A 12,861-nucleotide genomic window follows, 5' to 3' on the forward strand; every position below is an offset into this window, starting at 1 on the left:
AAAGCTATGCCGAAAAAAGCACTCTTATAACTCATAAAGCCTACTTTTAGACATTGTGGAAACTCTTAGGTGAAACACCCTTATATACACAGGTTGTTTACAAAGTAGCCAGCTAGTGGCCGCACTGCAGCGACTTGACAGAAAACACGACTAACACAGCTAGAAGGGTGGCAGGCAAAGACAACACATCAATAACGGAAACCAATCCGGCGGAAATTCACTTTCATCGTAAGTGTCCTTCAGTGGAGCACCGTCTGGCCAGAATTCGCTCTGGGGAAAACGACGAGCTCAGCATTCCGGTCCAACAAACGCGTTTTCCAAAGGCTGTGAAGTACAAGCGGAAAAATCGTCTCGTATGGCTCGTGGTTACGTTGAGCAGCCATCAGCTATCGCACGCTGTGATAATTCAAAGCAAATTCTTTCTTCAGTGTCCTTTCAAAAAGCGTATATGTATGCTCATTATAAAAGTGAACTGTCAACAAACGCCCAAGTAAAGAAAGATGGGCGTTAGGTGGAATTAGAAGGCACCACTAAGTTGGGAAGGAGGTTCACAGTCAACTTGCAAGAATGCTCTCACATATGAAATGGGAGCTGAGATAATTAGTAGCTCGTTTCTACTTAGACAACCGCTACAACCGATTCAGCTTTCTAAACAGGTCGGTTATATGTAGCATGCAGCATGCGATGGGTATGTGTAGCCCAGTCACGATTTATAGCACGTATTGCTACTATTCGTGCAATGTCTGGCTGTTTTATTGTTACCCGCTTCTGCAGCACGCTTTGATAAGAATTAAAACATCGACGACACGCTTATAACAGCGTTCTTCGCGCAAAAAATGTGTGATCGAGCCGTACACGTATTGACGCACGGTGCTTCGCACAGGACTGCCTCGTCCCGCAGTTAATGTTTTCGCTGGCCAAACATTGTTTCCGGGGGCGAATGGTCGTCGTCGCTTCACAAAGGACGAAGAATCTCTTCCAATGTGTAGCGTTTCATGTCCGTTCTCTGAAACAACCCAGAGACGCTTTCCTTGAGCTCTTCCGTAGCGCTTCATAGCTCGAGGCTAACGGTTTGACAGGAGCAAGTTAGTTCACTTCACATAAATTTCAGAGCACTCCTTGGCACCTCATATGAAGAGACCTCCTTTCTCCCTTAACTCAAGGAAGCGCTGAAGGGAGCCATCTAATTTTCGTGCCGTTCCTAGCCGATCCTTGGCTCAGCCACTTGTACGCGTCTGGTGTCAGGAATACGCGCCTATTAATAGAAATATGGGAGTCCAAATTGGAAAAGAAAAAGCAAGTGGTTGGTCTGGCAACAACCCATTGTCTTCAGTGCAGCTGCACTGCAGCACAGAGTTTCTTACTATCAACTATAGAAGGAAATCTGGCGGCGCTGCACCTCAGCCACCATGGACGCTCAAATGCAAATAGGGCGGTGAGCTACTTGGTGCGGGACAGTCGGATTTTTTCGGGAACACAGAGTGGCGTTACTAAAATGCCCCATTCCGTCCACGACGCGCCCCGCACGCAGACGACTTCGGTGCGAAAGTAATGCGCAAAAGTCATAGCAGCGAAAACGCAACAGCAGCGACGCCAATAAAAGGTTTCTGTTTTCCGAAGTGTCATTTAAAAACTCTTATATTGCTTAAGCCATAACATTTTTTAAACATTTCTTTTTATAAGTGCGCCTATTAAGCTCTAAATATTGGTTTTTGTGGTGCACAACACTTTGCCAATAGGAGAGCAAGCCATCTCTTATTTTAGGCAAACTTTACACTTAGATACTTTTCCGCTCGTTTGTTGCAATTTAAGAAGGGTTTTCTGGCGGGCTAGTTGGTGCTTCTCGTTCATGATTAAACCGCGCGAAAGAAACAGGGACAAAGGCAGGAAAACACGTACACACGCAGAACACAGTGCGCTCTGTGTGTGTACGTGTTTAGTGCGCGCTGCGTGTGTACGTGTTTTCCTGCCTTTGTCCCTGTTTCTTTCGCGCAGTTTAATCATGAACAAGTTGCAATTTATACAGGGGGTATTGAATTTTAGGGCATTGTTGATTATCGAACAATGTTTTTTTTCATTATTATTTGGCCAAATGTTGTGGTTCTGCAGTCGGTAGCTCTCCGTCCCATGATACTTAGAGCGCCCATGGTGGCTGAGGAGGTCTCGATGAAGCTCCATGAAAACTCCCATAGGCGGGGCGCCAGCTTTCCCTCTAGGTAATATTAAGGAACCGTACTGTGCAGCAGAGACTGTTCGCTCTGCCATTGTGAACTCGTCGTCGCAGCAGCCGCTGGAGACGGCCTAATGCGCAAGCACAGAGCAAGTGGTTGTGCTGTGGAGTATGCGTTCAGGGCAAACAGCAAGAATAATTTTAAAATTTGGCCGTAGGGGACTTTTCACCAAAAATGCGGCTTGATAGCCAACATAGAGATATCAGCTGCCAACTGACAGAGGTTCACCTGATGTGCACGTGTGCAGAAACAAATGCCTCAAGTATACGAATATTGCATGAAATTCGACTTACAGCCATAAGAGAGGCTTGCTGACAAAATAACAGCCGCAGCTTTCCCATGTTCGTGCAGAAGAACAGACTACACGACTATCTCTAATATACCGCCAGCCCTAGTTTATGCCATATGGCAAGTTTTCGAATTAAAAGAGGTATGACTGCCGGTTTGTGCTCTTGCTCGGTGACATGGAATTGTTTGCGCAAGGGTAGCTTGATTTCTTTTCTAAATGTTACTTTGTTTTCCTTGTCAGAAACAATCGAAATGAATGGGCTTACGAACGCAGCAGACGCTGGCCAACGTAAGGCTCCTTCCGCCGACGCACGCGACCTGCAGCTGAGGCCAGCACTTTCCCAACATCTGGCAGACCCGATGGCCAGCGTAGCCTTGCCTTTTTCTGCAAGTAGAACATAGCCGCAAGCAGTGGTTACCTACGCGCATAAGGCGCGAAAACAGAAAACAAGATACGATAGAGGCGAATCAAGTTTATAAGAACGTCAATACACATGGCTCTTCAAGGTGTTAAAGTCGAATCCGGATATTTCTAATTATCGTCTATATAGGATTACTCGGTGGTGACGGCAGTCCATCCTTCAGGAAGACAGCGAAAATGGCTTCCAAAACAAAGTTTATTGGGCTGACTCGCGCCCACAAAGAAATGAACGACTCGGTGGTGGCGATAGCAACAAGCGTGCCTACCGCCCTCGGCCTGGCTAAATTTAGTGCTCATAACGAACTTTCGAGGCAAACGTGCACAGTAACCACGACAGTCCTAAACTAAGTAGGATCTGTTCCGCCCGTCTGCGATCATTCGAGATAAAACTGGCCACGTCTTGCATCACAAAGCGATAAAGACGCGTGCGGGCAGCTTTGAGGAATGAACAAATAACCATTGCAAAGATTTGCATCAATAGAGCGCACACATTATTCTCTTGAAAATCCCGCATATAATGATAGGGAAGTCACGCAGTATATCGAACTACAATTTCGCCGGCCATTTCGTATATCGAACTACGCTCCACGCCCCTGCAAGTGTCGCGCTTGTCCTAAAGGCACACTTTGAACACTTCTTGCGCGCAGAGACTGGTTAGCTGCACGGCCTTGTGCACCTGCTGGCAGCGCTAGCGCTGTAAAACCGTGTGACCAGGTGAATGTGGATTGGGTTGAGGGTGGCCTTCCATCTCCTGCACTCATTTTCCACGCCGCATCGCTGTGATGGGGGGAAGCCGACCTTACTGAAGCCTAACGGTGGCCCTCTCCTGGCGTACTTCGCTGCCGAAGACGTGCGGAAGCCAACTGCAGATTAATTTTGACGAGCGGTTACTCTATTTATTGTGTACTGGTAACAAAATTCGATAGGCAGCGCCTAGTTCCTAATAAACGCTCTCTGCAGCTCGGATGCGAAGCAAATTAGGATCACCAACGCCCAGCGAGCGGGGCGCTGCCAGCATGCCGCCGGCAGGCGGCAAGTCGCTGCAAAGAGCCTGTCACTAGCGTGGGTGCAAAATATTCTTGCCTGTAGGTTACAGATGAGCTTAATATTGGTCGTTTTTTTCTATATATTGATATATCGATCCATTTTGCGATCCCTTTCGAGTTTCATATATCCGGGTTCGACTGTACACTCTAATATTGTCACGTAGGGGTGACGGCAGGCAGGCCGTGAAAATTGAAAAAAAAAAAACAAACATGACAAAGCTTCGCAGCATTATATATTCCTTTCGCAAAGTTGAAAGACATTTATCGAAGTAGAGTTTTGGTGGACATTAGATCGTATAAGCAAAAGAATAAAATAAGAAATTTATCTGCCCGATTAAACTATTTTGAAGAACTCATTCAACTACCGTGTACAGTGTGTTGAGGGGAATTCGCATGGGTGGAGTAGACTCCGCTTTGGGAGTAATTACTCATATATCATCCACCTGAGCGAAGCTAAAGAAAATAAAGAAAAGCTATACTGCTTTCTCGGAAAGCTAGCAGCTACACCAATCAGGGCTGCTAGCAGACAAATGGTCGGTAAAGCGGCTGCCGCGGACAGGAGTTGGTCCTAAGATATCAGGACTAGTTTTTCTTCAACTGCAAATATTTTGAGAAAGATTCGCAGCTTTACTTTGTCGCCGTATGGCTGCTCCCAGATGGGCACTAATGAATAATTTGTCCCTAACTTTCTAATGGAACTACTGCATGTGAAGTGGGCGTAATAGGGCGCAACTTTATCCATTTTCCTATCCAGAGAAGGAGAGTGCGCCATCCTTTTTTGAATTTCTGAGGAAGCAGTCAGCACTGTGATCACGTGCTGACACCTCTCTTCTGCTTTGGAAGCGTGATTCAAGTTTGTGACGGCTTCAAGCGCGAGAAACGTGCGGGGAAGCGAGCTTGCGGAAGATGAAGACAACCGCCTCAAACCACGCAGCGGCTATAGAGCCGGTACCTTTCAATCTTATAGTATCAAGATATGGGTGAGACGTAAAACTTAAGCAGTTAGTTAATGCAGTAATTACCTAATTATCCGACAAACAGATGTAGATAGGCCCTGTAGATCCTCTTTGTGTCCGAGCTCGTGGCCTGGACTGATATTATTGCCGCGAACGTTGGCCGCTAGGTCCAAGACCATGCAGCCCGATGTGTTTACAGCGGCCGACGATAGTGTGTGCCATGCAGCCACCCTAGAATGGCCTCAGACACAGCGGCCGACGCCCGGCGGGCGATAATGCCAGTCCAGGTCACGCGCTTGTGAGACAGATACTGCGGCATTTCCTTTCCCCCAAAACCAATTTTAATTTCATTTTTTAATTTCAATTTTGATTTCAGGTAGTTACACGCAGTGACTGAACGCTTCGCAAGTTCTACCTTGAACGATTAATAACTGGACACCCCACTCCAGTTGTAGCCAACACAGTGTTGTGCGCTTATGTTTTAATTCCTCTAAAATGAACTAATCACGCGCACAACCTGGACACATTTCTTATTGTGTAAATAGTTTGTATATATTACTTCTCCTCCTATCCTCTCTTCCTGTCCCCTCACCTCTTTCATTTAATTTCTCAATTCTGCCTGCTATCCTTTATTTCCGCTGCCCCAGCTCAGGTGCTCCAGTATAGATGGCAGATGCCGGGGCTGGCAGAGATCTTTTCCTTCTTTTTTACTATTATTTTAATAAAAAAACCACTACCACCACCACCACTCCCACCACGCGCTTGGGCATTGCATTGGGCATGCCAGATGTGGTGACCAGAGTCGTGTGAATGGCACATTGTCGAGTTTGAAGCTAGACAACGCAGGCAGCATAATTCAGATTGGACGGCTTTATTAAGAAAATGCGCGCCTGTGGTTGGCGCAACGCGCTCTAATAAGCCACATTATCACAGTGGGCAAGGGAAAACGAAGAGCGCGTGACCGAGGCGACGTGGTCACGTGCCTTTGATAACGCGTCGCGATACCACACACGAATTTTTTTTTCAAAAATTCACTGAAAAGTAAACAGCAACACCCTGCATGCTTCGTACTTCACACCACGGAGATTGTTCTGCGCCTACTGTTCTTGATGGAACAGCATGACGAATAAAATGCAAATACCAATTAAGTAAAGGTACAAACCACAGTAGGAGTGCTAACAGTACAGTTCACCTCACAGTGGGCATCACAACACATCACAACGACACATAAACGTTCTACAAACGTTACTGCTGTATCAAAGCGCAGACACAAAGTTGGCGGTTGTGTTGAAGCGAGGTTATCTTCCGTTTAATGTTTTTCGTCGATTGAAGAAGTCGAACTAGCTGTGCAAGTAGTAGTGACGTTGTCGTATAGCGTATCCTTGAACGTCGTCGGGAAACCAAAACACCAGCGCGTGTCCTGGTCTCCGTGTCGGCACCGTGTCGCACTCACTGCGGGTCTAAGGGCGGTACGATGAGCGCCTTGATGCGTCTGCATCCTGCTCCCAGGGACCACAGTGCCTCCGGGAGAGTCACGTGGGACGCAGTTACGTAGGCCACCGCCTCGAGGAATGGGCACGCGCTCGCCAGCCACAGGACCGTGCATGCAAGACGGCAACGTGGTACCCGTTAAGATTCAGTAAAAGGCCCCCAGAAGTGCACTCACTGCCCAACCGCTCAGTTAAGGCGACAGCCTTTAATGGCTCATGCTCGCGTCCGTCCGTCCATCCTTTACGCTCTTCAAATTGATAATAATAAAAATCTTTATGCACGATGAGATCCGAACCACCATCCTTCCGTTCGGCAGCCCAGCGTGTTAACGACTACGCAACTTCCTGCCAACGCACATGTAGTTCTCCTTGTCTAGGACGCTGGAGAGTGTTTGCGGAAGGGCGTCAAATCAGACGGATGCTTCCCAAACGCCCCCAAATGTCTCCAGCATTTAAGATTCACAAACTATTGTGTACGTAATTACCATCTTGACCACACATCAGTGACACAAACAGCAACACCGCGCTGTGTAAAGGCTTCTGCCTCACCGCCCTTTAAGTGAACAAAGTGCCCCCCTGAATGTTTTCTAATAATCTATTCGTGGATAAGTTAAAAGAGGACCGACATTGTCACGTAGTGGAGACGGCCGTCTGGCAGTCAAGAAATCGGCTAAAACGGCTTCCAAAAGAAACTCTTTATTGGGCTGGCCTGCACCCACAAAAATATGAATGACTACAAACATTCGAGATAAGTCAGGTCGCATCTCGCGTCAGAAGCAAATGATAAATCCCAGTGCTGGCGGCTTTGAGCGTGAACAACAGTACAAAGATCCATGGCAATATAAAACTTGCGGCCTTTACTTTCTCTGCCACTAAACGTTCTGCGTAACCGATTGGAAAAAAAATGATCATTAATGCTTTTTAACAGATTCAACGCTTCATGGAGACTGAGTTCAGGCGGTTTCGGCTTCCCTTCCGTCAGCAATTAACGTCAGTGGTTGGGCCAGTCTCAGCCGCGGCTCATCCTGTTGGGGTTGCGAATCCACAGGAGATTTGGCGGCGCTCTCTCTGTGGCCTTGTGAGCGGGATGCAGCCAGGGGTTGTTGGCAAGTCTGGATGGGTCCACACAGGGCTCGTGCGAATCTAGCATATCAAAATACAGCAAAAATTGAAAAAAACCTCAAATTTTCTCATGCCGAAGGATCACCTTCTCAGTACGGAGGGCGTACAACCAAGCCGCGGTGCGATAATTTCCGATTTCGAAGAGCTCGCGGTACCTTGCAGCTGGGCGAGCCAAGTCTGGGTTCTGAGAATCTCAGCTTTGGCTTCAACTGTCGAAAATCACCGGTCTAGTAGTGAGCCCCGAAGGTCAGTAAGCCCCGAAACTTGGGAACGTCAGAGATATAAACACCGAGTAACGGCTAGGAAGCCCCGAGAAAATCTCACGTGGACCATATATATCCTAGGTAGCAAAACGTCATCCTTTTAATGAAGCGATTCAAAAGGGCGTCCTTATTATTAGGTGTGGGAGAGAAATGAGGACCTAAAAGTGACTCCTAGCAGAGAGCGGTGCCATCCTGGGCATTTAGGCAGTACCACAGTTCATGCTGGGTCTGAGAACCGCTAAAGGGGTCCCCCGTGTGAGTACGGGTCTCTAGCAGTGGAGGAAGGTCTGGGTGCACGAACCTGGCTTGGGCTTGGGTACCCCATAAACCTGCCTTTGTAGGGTACCGTTTCTCGGAGCGTCGAAGGCCCCGGCGAGCATTCCGTGGTATGGAGGTACGCTTGAAGGCCGAGGGCCACTATTAGGCGAAGAACGAGTGTCCGCCTTCTGCGGGGGTCTGAAAGGAGCTCGACTCTATTCGGATCAATTCTGAAATCCCAAGTTGTCCCCAATCCAACCCAAACTACCATAACCCAAGCCTGACGACCAACGTTCCATTCCTCAAATACCATCCCATACCCGCTACTTTGCAGGGTAGACCAGGGGAGCACCCCAGCCCCGCTCTCTCTGCTGTGGGTCGCTATAGTAAACATTAGCGATGTGCGAATAGTACTTTATCGAGACCGAATCAAACACAAACTTAATAGTGCAAGAATATTGAATATTAATGGAATATTTGTATGATTATTCGCTGCTTAATGACCGAATAAATATATTATCAGCGTCAAATGAGACGCGAACAAAAGAATTGAAACACAAAACTGCAAATCTGCACTAGGGAGGTTGAATACTAGAGCTGCTGATTTTCGCATCGAAAGCGTAAAGATCACTCTTTGGAAGTGTTAATAGACCACGCGTATATCTCCTTTCTAGCCGCTAATAATTTTGATTGTTTGTGCTCGCGTTTCAGTTGTTTTGTTCGCGTTTCATTTGACGCTGATGGTACGAACGCATATCCACTCGAAACAGTAAAGCGCTATAGCGGTGGCGCTATAAGTCGTACAATTGAAGCTCTAGCTGCTTAAATAAGCAACAACTTTTCCCATTGATGACTACGGCGACCACAATAGCGCCAAGTCACAGTTGATGAGTGGGAGGAGTGTTTGAGCCATGGCCTTCGACATCGGTTATGAAGGTTTGAAGGGAGGCCTTGCTGAAACTGGCCGATCCCGTTCGCGACGCCCAATCTTGAAGGCATTATGAATGATGATTCACGAATGGACCGCATCTCGGCGTTGAACCCTCCCTCCTGCACAGACTAATCGCGCCAGCATGCTATGCGGCGCCGGAGTTAGCCCTGTTTTTTAAACAATGGCAAAAAAAAACATATACGGACACACCGCTGTGTGGCTCAATGGTTATGGCGCTCGACCATTGAGCCTGAGGACCTGGGTTCAAACCTGGCCGAGGCGGCCATTTTCCAATGGAGGCAGAACGCAAAAAGCGCCGTTTGCTCTGTGATGTCAGCGCAGGTTAAATCGCCCCAGCTGGTCTAAATTAATCCGGAGCCTTACACTATACGGGATCCTTCATAGACCGTGTGTCGCTTCGGGACATTAAACCCCACAAATTACAGAAAAACTACGGCGAGGCCTATTCGAACTTTGTGTCAATTATTCAAAATCTATTCGAAAACTTGAGGACGCATTCGAATAAAAAATTTTGAACATGCTCTATTTTATTCGTCCAGCGAATCAAATAGATGGATATTATTCGCCATTCCAAAATTTCGAATATTCGCACACCCCGAGTATATACAGCTTTCCTCATTTCCACCGCTGGGTGTGCGAAATACCGTTTGCCCTCAGGGACATATTCCTTTGTTATTACAGTGGGCTGCTGCTCGCAAGTGGCACGGGCTGTGGCACTATTTTTCTTATTTACTTTTGTATTCCTCAATACAACTTCTGTCGTTAACGCTGCTCCGACATCGTCGTCTGGAAGAAGGACAACTATCGTTCGTTGGTTCTTATACCTTTGCGCAAGCTGCCGATCCAGCAGAGCCAAATTTCTCTCGCAGCTCGCAAAAGTAGTTTTGGTTCCACTTTAATCGCATAGAGATATAGCGAAAGTGAAAAGATTTCAGTATATTCTCACGAATAAATATTTCATTTTCTCAAAACTAATACACACATTAGAGTCATGTCAGTTTGAGAACTTTTTGCTTTGGACCAGAGTTATAATCAGGGCTAATGTTTCAAGGCAAATAAATAAAAGACATGCAGTCCTCGCTGCGATTCGTGACTAAAGCGAATGCTTGTCTGCCTTTTTCTGCCACGTACGGCTCATGCGTGGGTCTGTATCTCGTTCTCTTTTTTGTATAATTGCTGGCACCAGCTCTTAATATTTGTCCGGAAATAAATTTTAAATTGAGTACCGTGGGATAGAACAGCCAGCAAAAAATTGAGCCATGAGAGGTTTTCTTTTCCACCCGTGAACCCAAATTCTCGCCCCTCCCTTCGTTATCGCCCTGCTTTCATTCTTCACCGTGCTCTCTGCTATTCCATAGCTCTGTCGGTTGCACCGACAACTACCACGACGCGCAAGCCAGGAACGGGCGCCTAAGGGCCGCGCTCTGCAGAGGAAACACAAGCGGCGCGTATTCGACGTGTGTGTTGGCTATTTGGTCCATGTTTCTTTAACGCTGAGACTCCCCACACTGTCCACCTTTCCTCCAGGCAAGAAGCGGCAGCAGTTACCGCAGCCCACCTTCTGCCGCCTTCATTTCACCCACTCAAGAACCGACACGGCTACGTAGGGCCCCTTGGGCCACGTGACTTACATGGCTCAGGCACACGTGAGTGACGGTCCCTCTGGCTGGCGGGGGAACGTCTCAGTTTTCTCTCGCAGTATCGAGCTGACGCCGTGAGAAATAAAGAGCGAAACGTGACATTTGCTAACCTAGTGAGAGTGGCCACGCGAAGCGGGGATAGCAATGGCCCAAAGTAGGCGCCCTTCGTACAAACTTCACCTGCGGTGCGGACGTCTACTGCAACGTCGTGAGTCTGGGGGTGCATCTCATTAACAGCTGTCGATGTATAACTGAAAGATGGCATGGCGGTTTCCCGTCTGGTCTATGGCGTGATCTGCTTTTGCGCAAAACTTTAGTAGTTAAAAACCTTACTATGGCGTTTCCAGTCTGCGAACAGAGGAAAATAATGATGCTTTTAGTGCATAGTGTCTATGCGCTGAATATTCGAGCAGAATGTTCTAGCGAAAGGTCTAAGCCCTCCACTATAGCGGAAGCGGCGAATGTACAGTGTTTTGGCTCAAGGACTGAAACTTGCTGCAGGTGGTCGTTCGAAAGAATATTTCCTCTCCGCTACAATTGTTTGTCACAAGTGTTTTTTTTTTTGCGTTGCAGCTGCCAGCAGGTTTGCTGCATTTTGTCAACCACTTATTGATGTATCTACCTGTTGTATTTTAAGTCGCAGCAACTGCATGTTACTCCTGACGTGCACTTCTCAAACTTCTCCATGCGCAAGACATCACGAGTGTTGTTAACCAACTCAACTTGATGCAAATCCCCCCGCCAAGTAGAATAGGCAGTGAGGCATTAATCTCACGCAATTACTACAGCAGATTCTTTGACGCGATTGAGGGATGTCGCGTCACTCACTGCACGATGAAGGCATACCAGTTTTCTGCGCCAAGAACTTGCCTGTCCGTCAGCAGGTTGTCACAGCCGACCACTGTAAGCACTTTCAACGTTTTCGAGCAAGCCATCAGCAGTTTCTCTAAACCGTGTTCCAGATGAGCCCTGCAGAGAAAGCAGTGAACCACATGCCATTTGCTCAGGAGACCAAGACTGAACATAATGCTGTTTTGAACGAATTCGACAGTTCTGCGTGGTATGGATAAGTGTGCGTGGGTGCAACCCTTTGTTGCAAGTTCCCAGACCAAGCTACCTCTGTCAGGAGCAGGAATGCATGCATGTCTTGATGAAACGGCTGCGTTAATTCACAGGACCTCTCCTTGCCATCAGTGAGAAGCCGTCGAGTTGCAGCTATTACTTCGGCGTCGCACGGTCCCATGCTCCTTCCAGACATGCGCGCTCTGACCAGGGAAGTTTCGCAACATGCGGACCTTACGCATGCATGTGCATGTTGAACGATTTAAAATAGATGTCAGAACACAAATTATTATTAATTTATATTCATTTAAAATAATAGTGAATAGTATTAGTAATTTAATAATTGTAATTTAATTCATTTCGGCTGTCAAAACATAATTTCTTGCAGGACGCAAGTCTTAAATGTCCGATACGCACGTGACATACCCAGGCACACGCTTGTTGGCGTCAGCCGTCGCTTCGAGAGCTGAAAAAGAAAGCGACTAGAGGTGAGCGAGTGTGTGTTCCAATCCCACTGGCCTCGGCTGCGGCTACGGAATGGTTGTGAATTGGATTCATTCTGCCTGTCCCTTCCGCCAGCAAAATCAGCCTTACCTTGCAGGGACAGGCTTTCAGTGGCCGAGCACCAGGCTGCCATTTCGCTGAAAAGCTGCAACGGAGAGAACGCGTCAGTGGTCCCAATGTCCTTTGCGCTGCATTTTTAATCAGAAAAGAATCCCCTGGACGTCCATGAACTTTCAGTTTACGCTGTATTTCGATAAGACAGGAAAAAGACGGGGAGGTAGAAGGGGGAGGAGGGGAGAGCAGCGGTGTATACAATGAGAGTTATAAAGATCTGTTTCTTAACAGTTCAAGTGGAATTTGACCTGAATTCTTCATATTCGTCTGGTCAAGCTATTAATGACTTTCTTGATATGAAGATTGTAACACTTGATGGGCTTGCTTGAGAAACTCTAGTGGCAGCTGTTAAAAATAAACTTGAAGGGCCGCTGCGGTGGCTCAGTAAATATGGTGCTTGGCTGCTGACCCGAAAGACGCGCATTCGATCCCAGCCACCGCGACTGCATTTCGATGGAGGCGAAATGCTAGAGGCGCGTGCACTGCGCGATCTCAATGAACGTTAAAGGAGCCC

At 47.4% G+C, this 12,861-nt stretch overlaps 1 long non-coding RNA gene across 1 annotated transcript; it reads right to left on the reverse strand.

Annotated features, from left to right (window-relative positions):
- Positions 1 to 11,555: 11,555 nt before the first annotated feature.
- LOC144132786 (uncharacterized) lies at positions 11,556 to 12,357 on the reverse strand. The gene is made up of 3 exons (XR_013314934.1): positions 12,324 to 12,357; positions 12,156 to 12,195; positions 11,556 to 11,636 (listed from the first exon to the last, which is right to left on the reverse strand). It is a non-coding gene; the product is annotated as an uncharacterized LOC144132786 (long non-coding RNA).
- Positions 12,358 to 12,861: the final 504 nt, after the last annotated feature.

This window comes from Amblyomma americanum, chromosome 1 (genome assembly GCF_052857255.1).
Source record: "Amblyomma americanum isolate KBUSLIRL-KWMA chromosome 1, ASM5285725v1, whole genome shotgun sequence".
Classification (NCBI taxonomy): domain Eukaryota; kingdom Metazoa; phylum Arthropoda; class Arachnida; order Ixodida; family Ixodidae; genus Amblyomma; species Amblyomma americanum.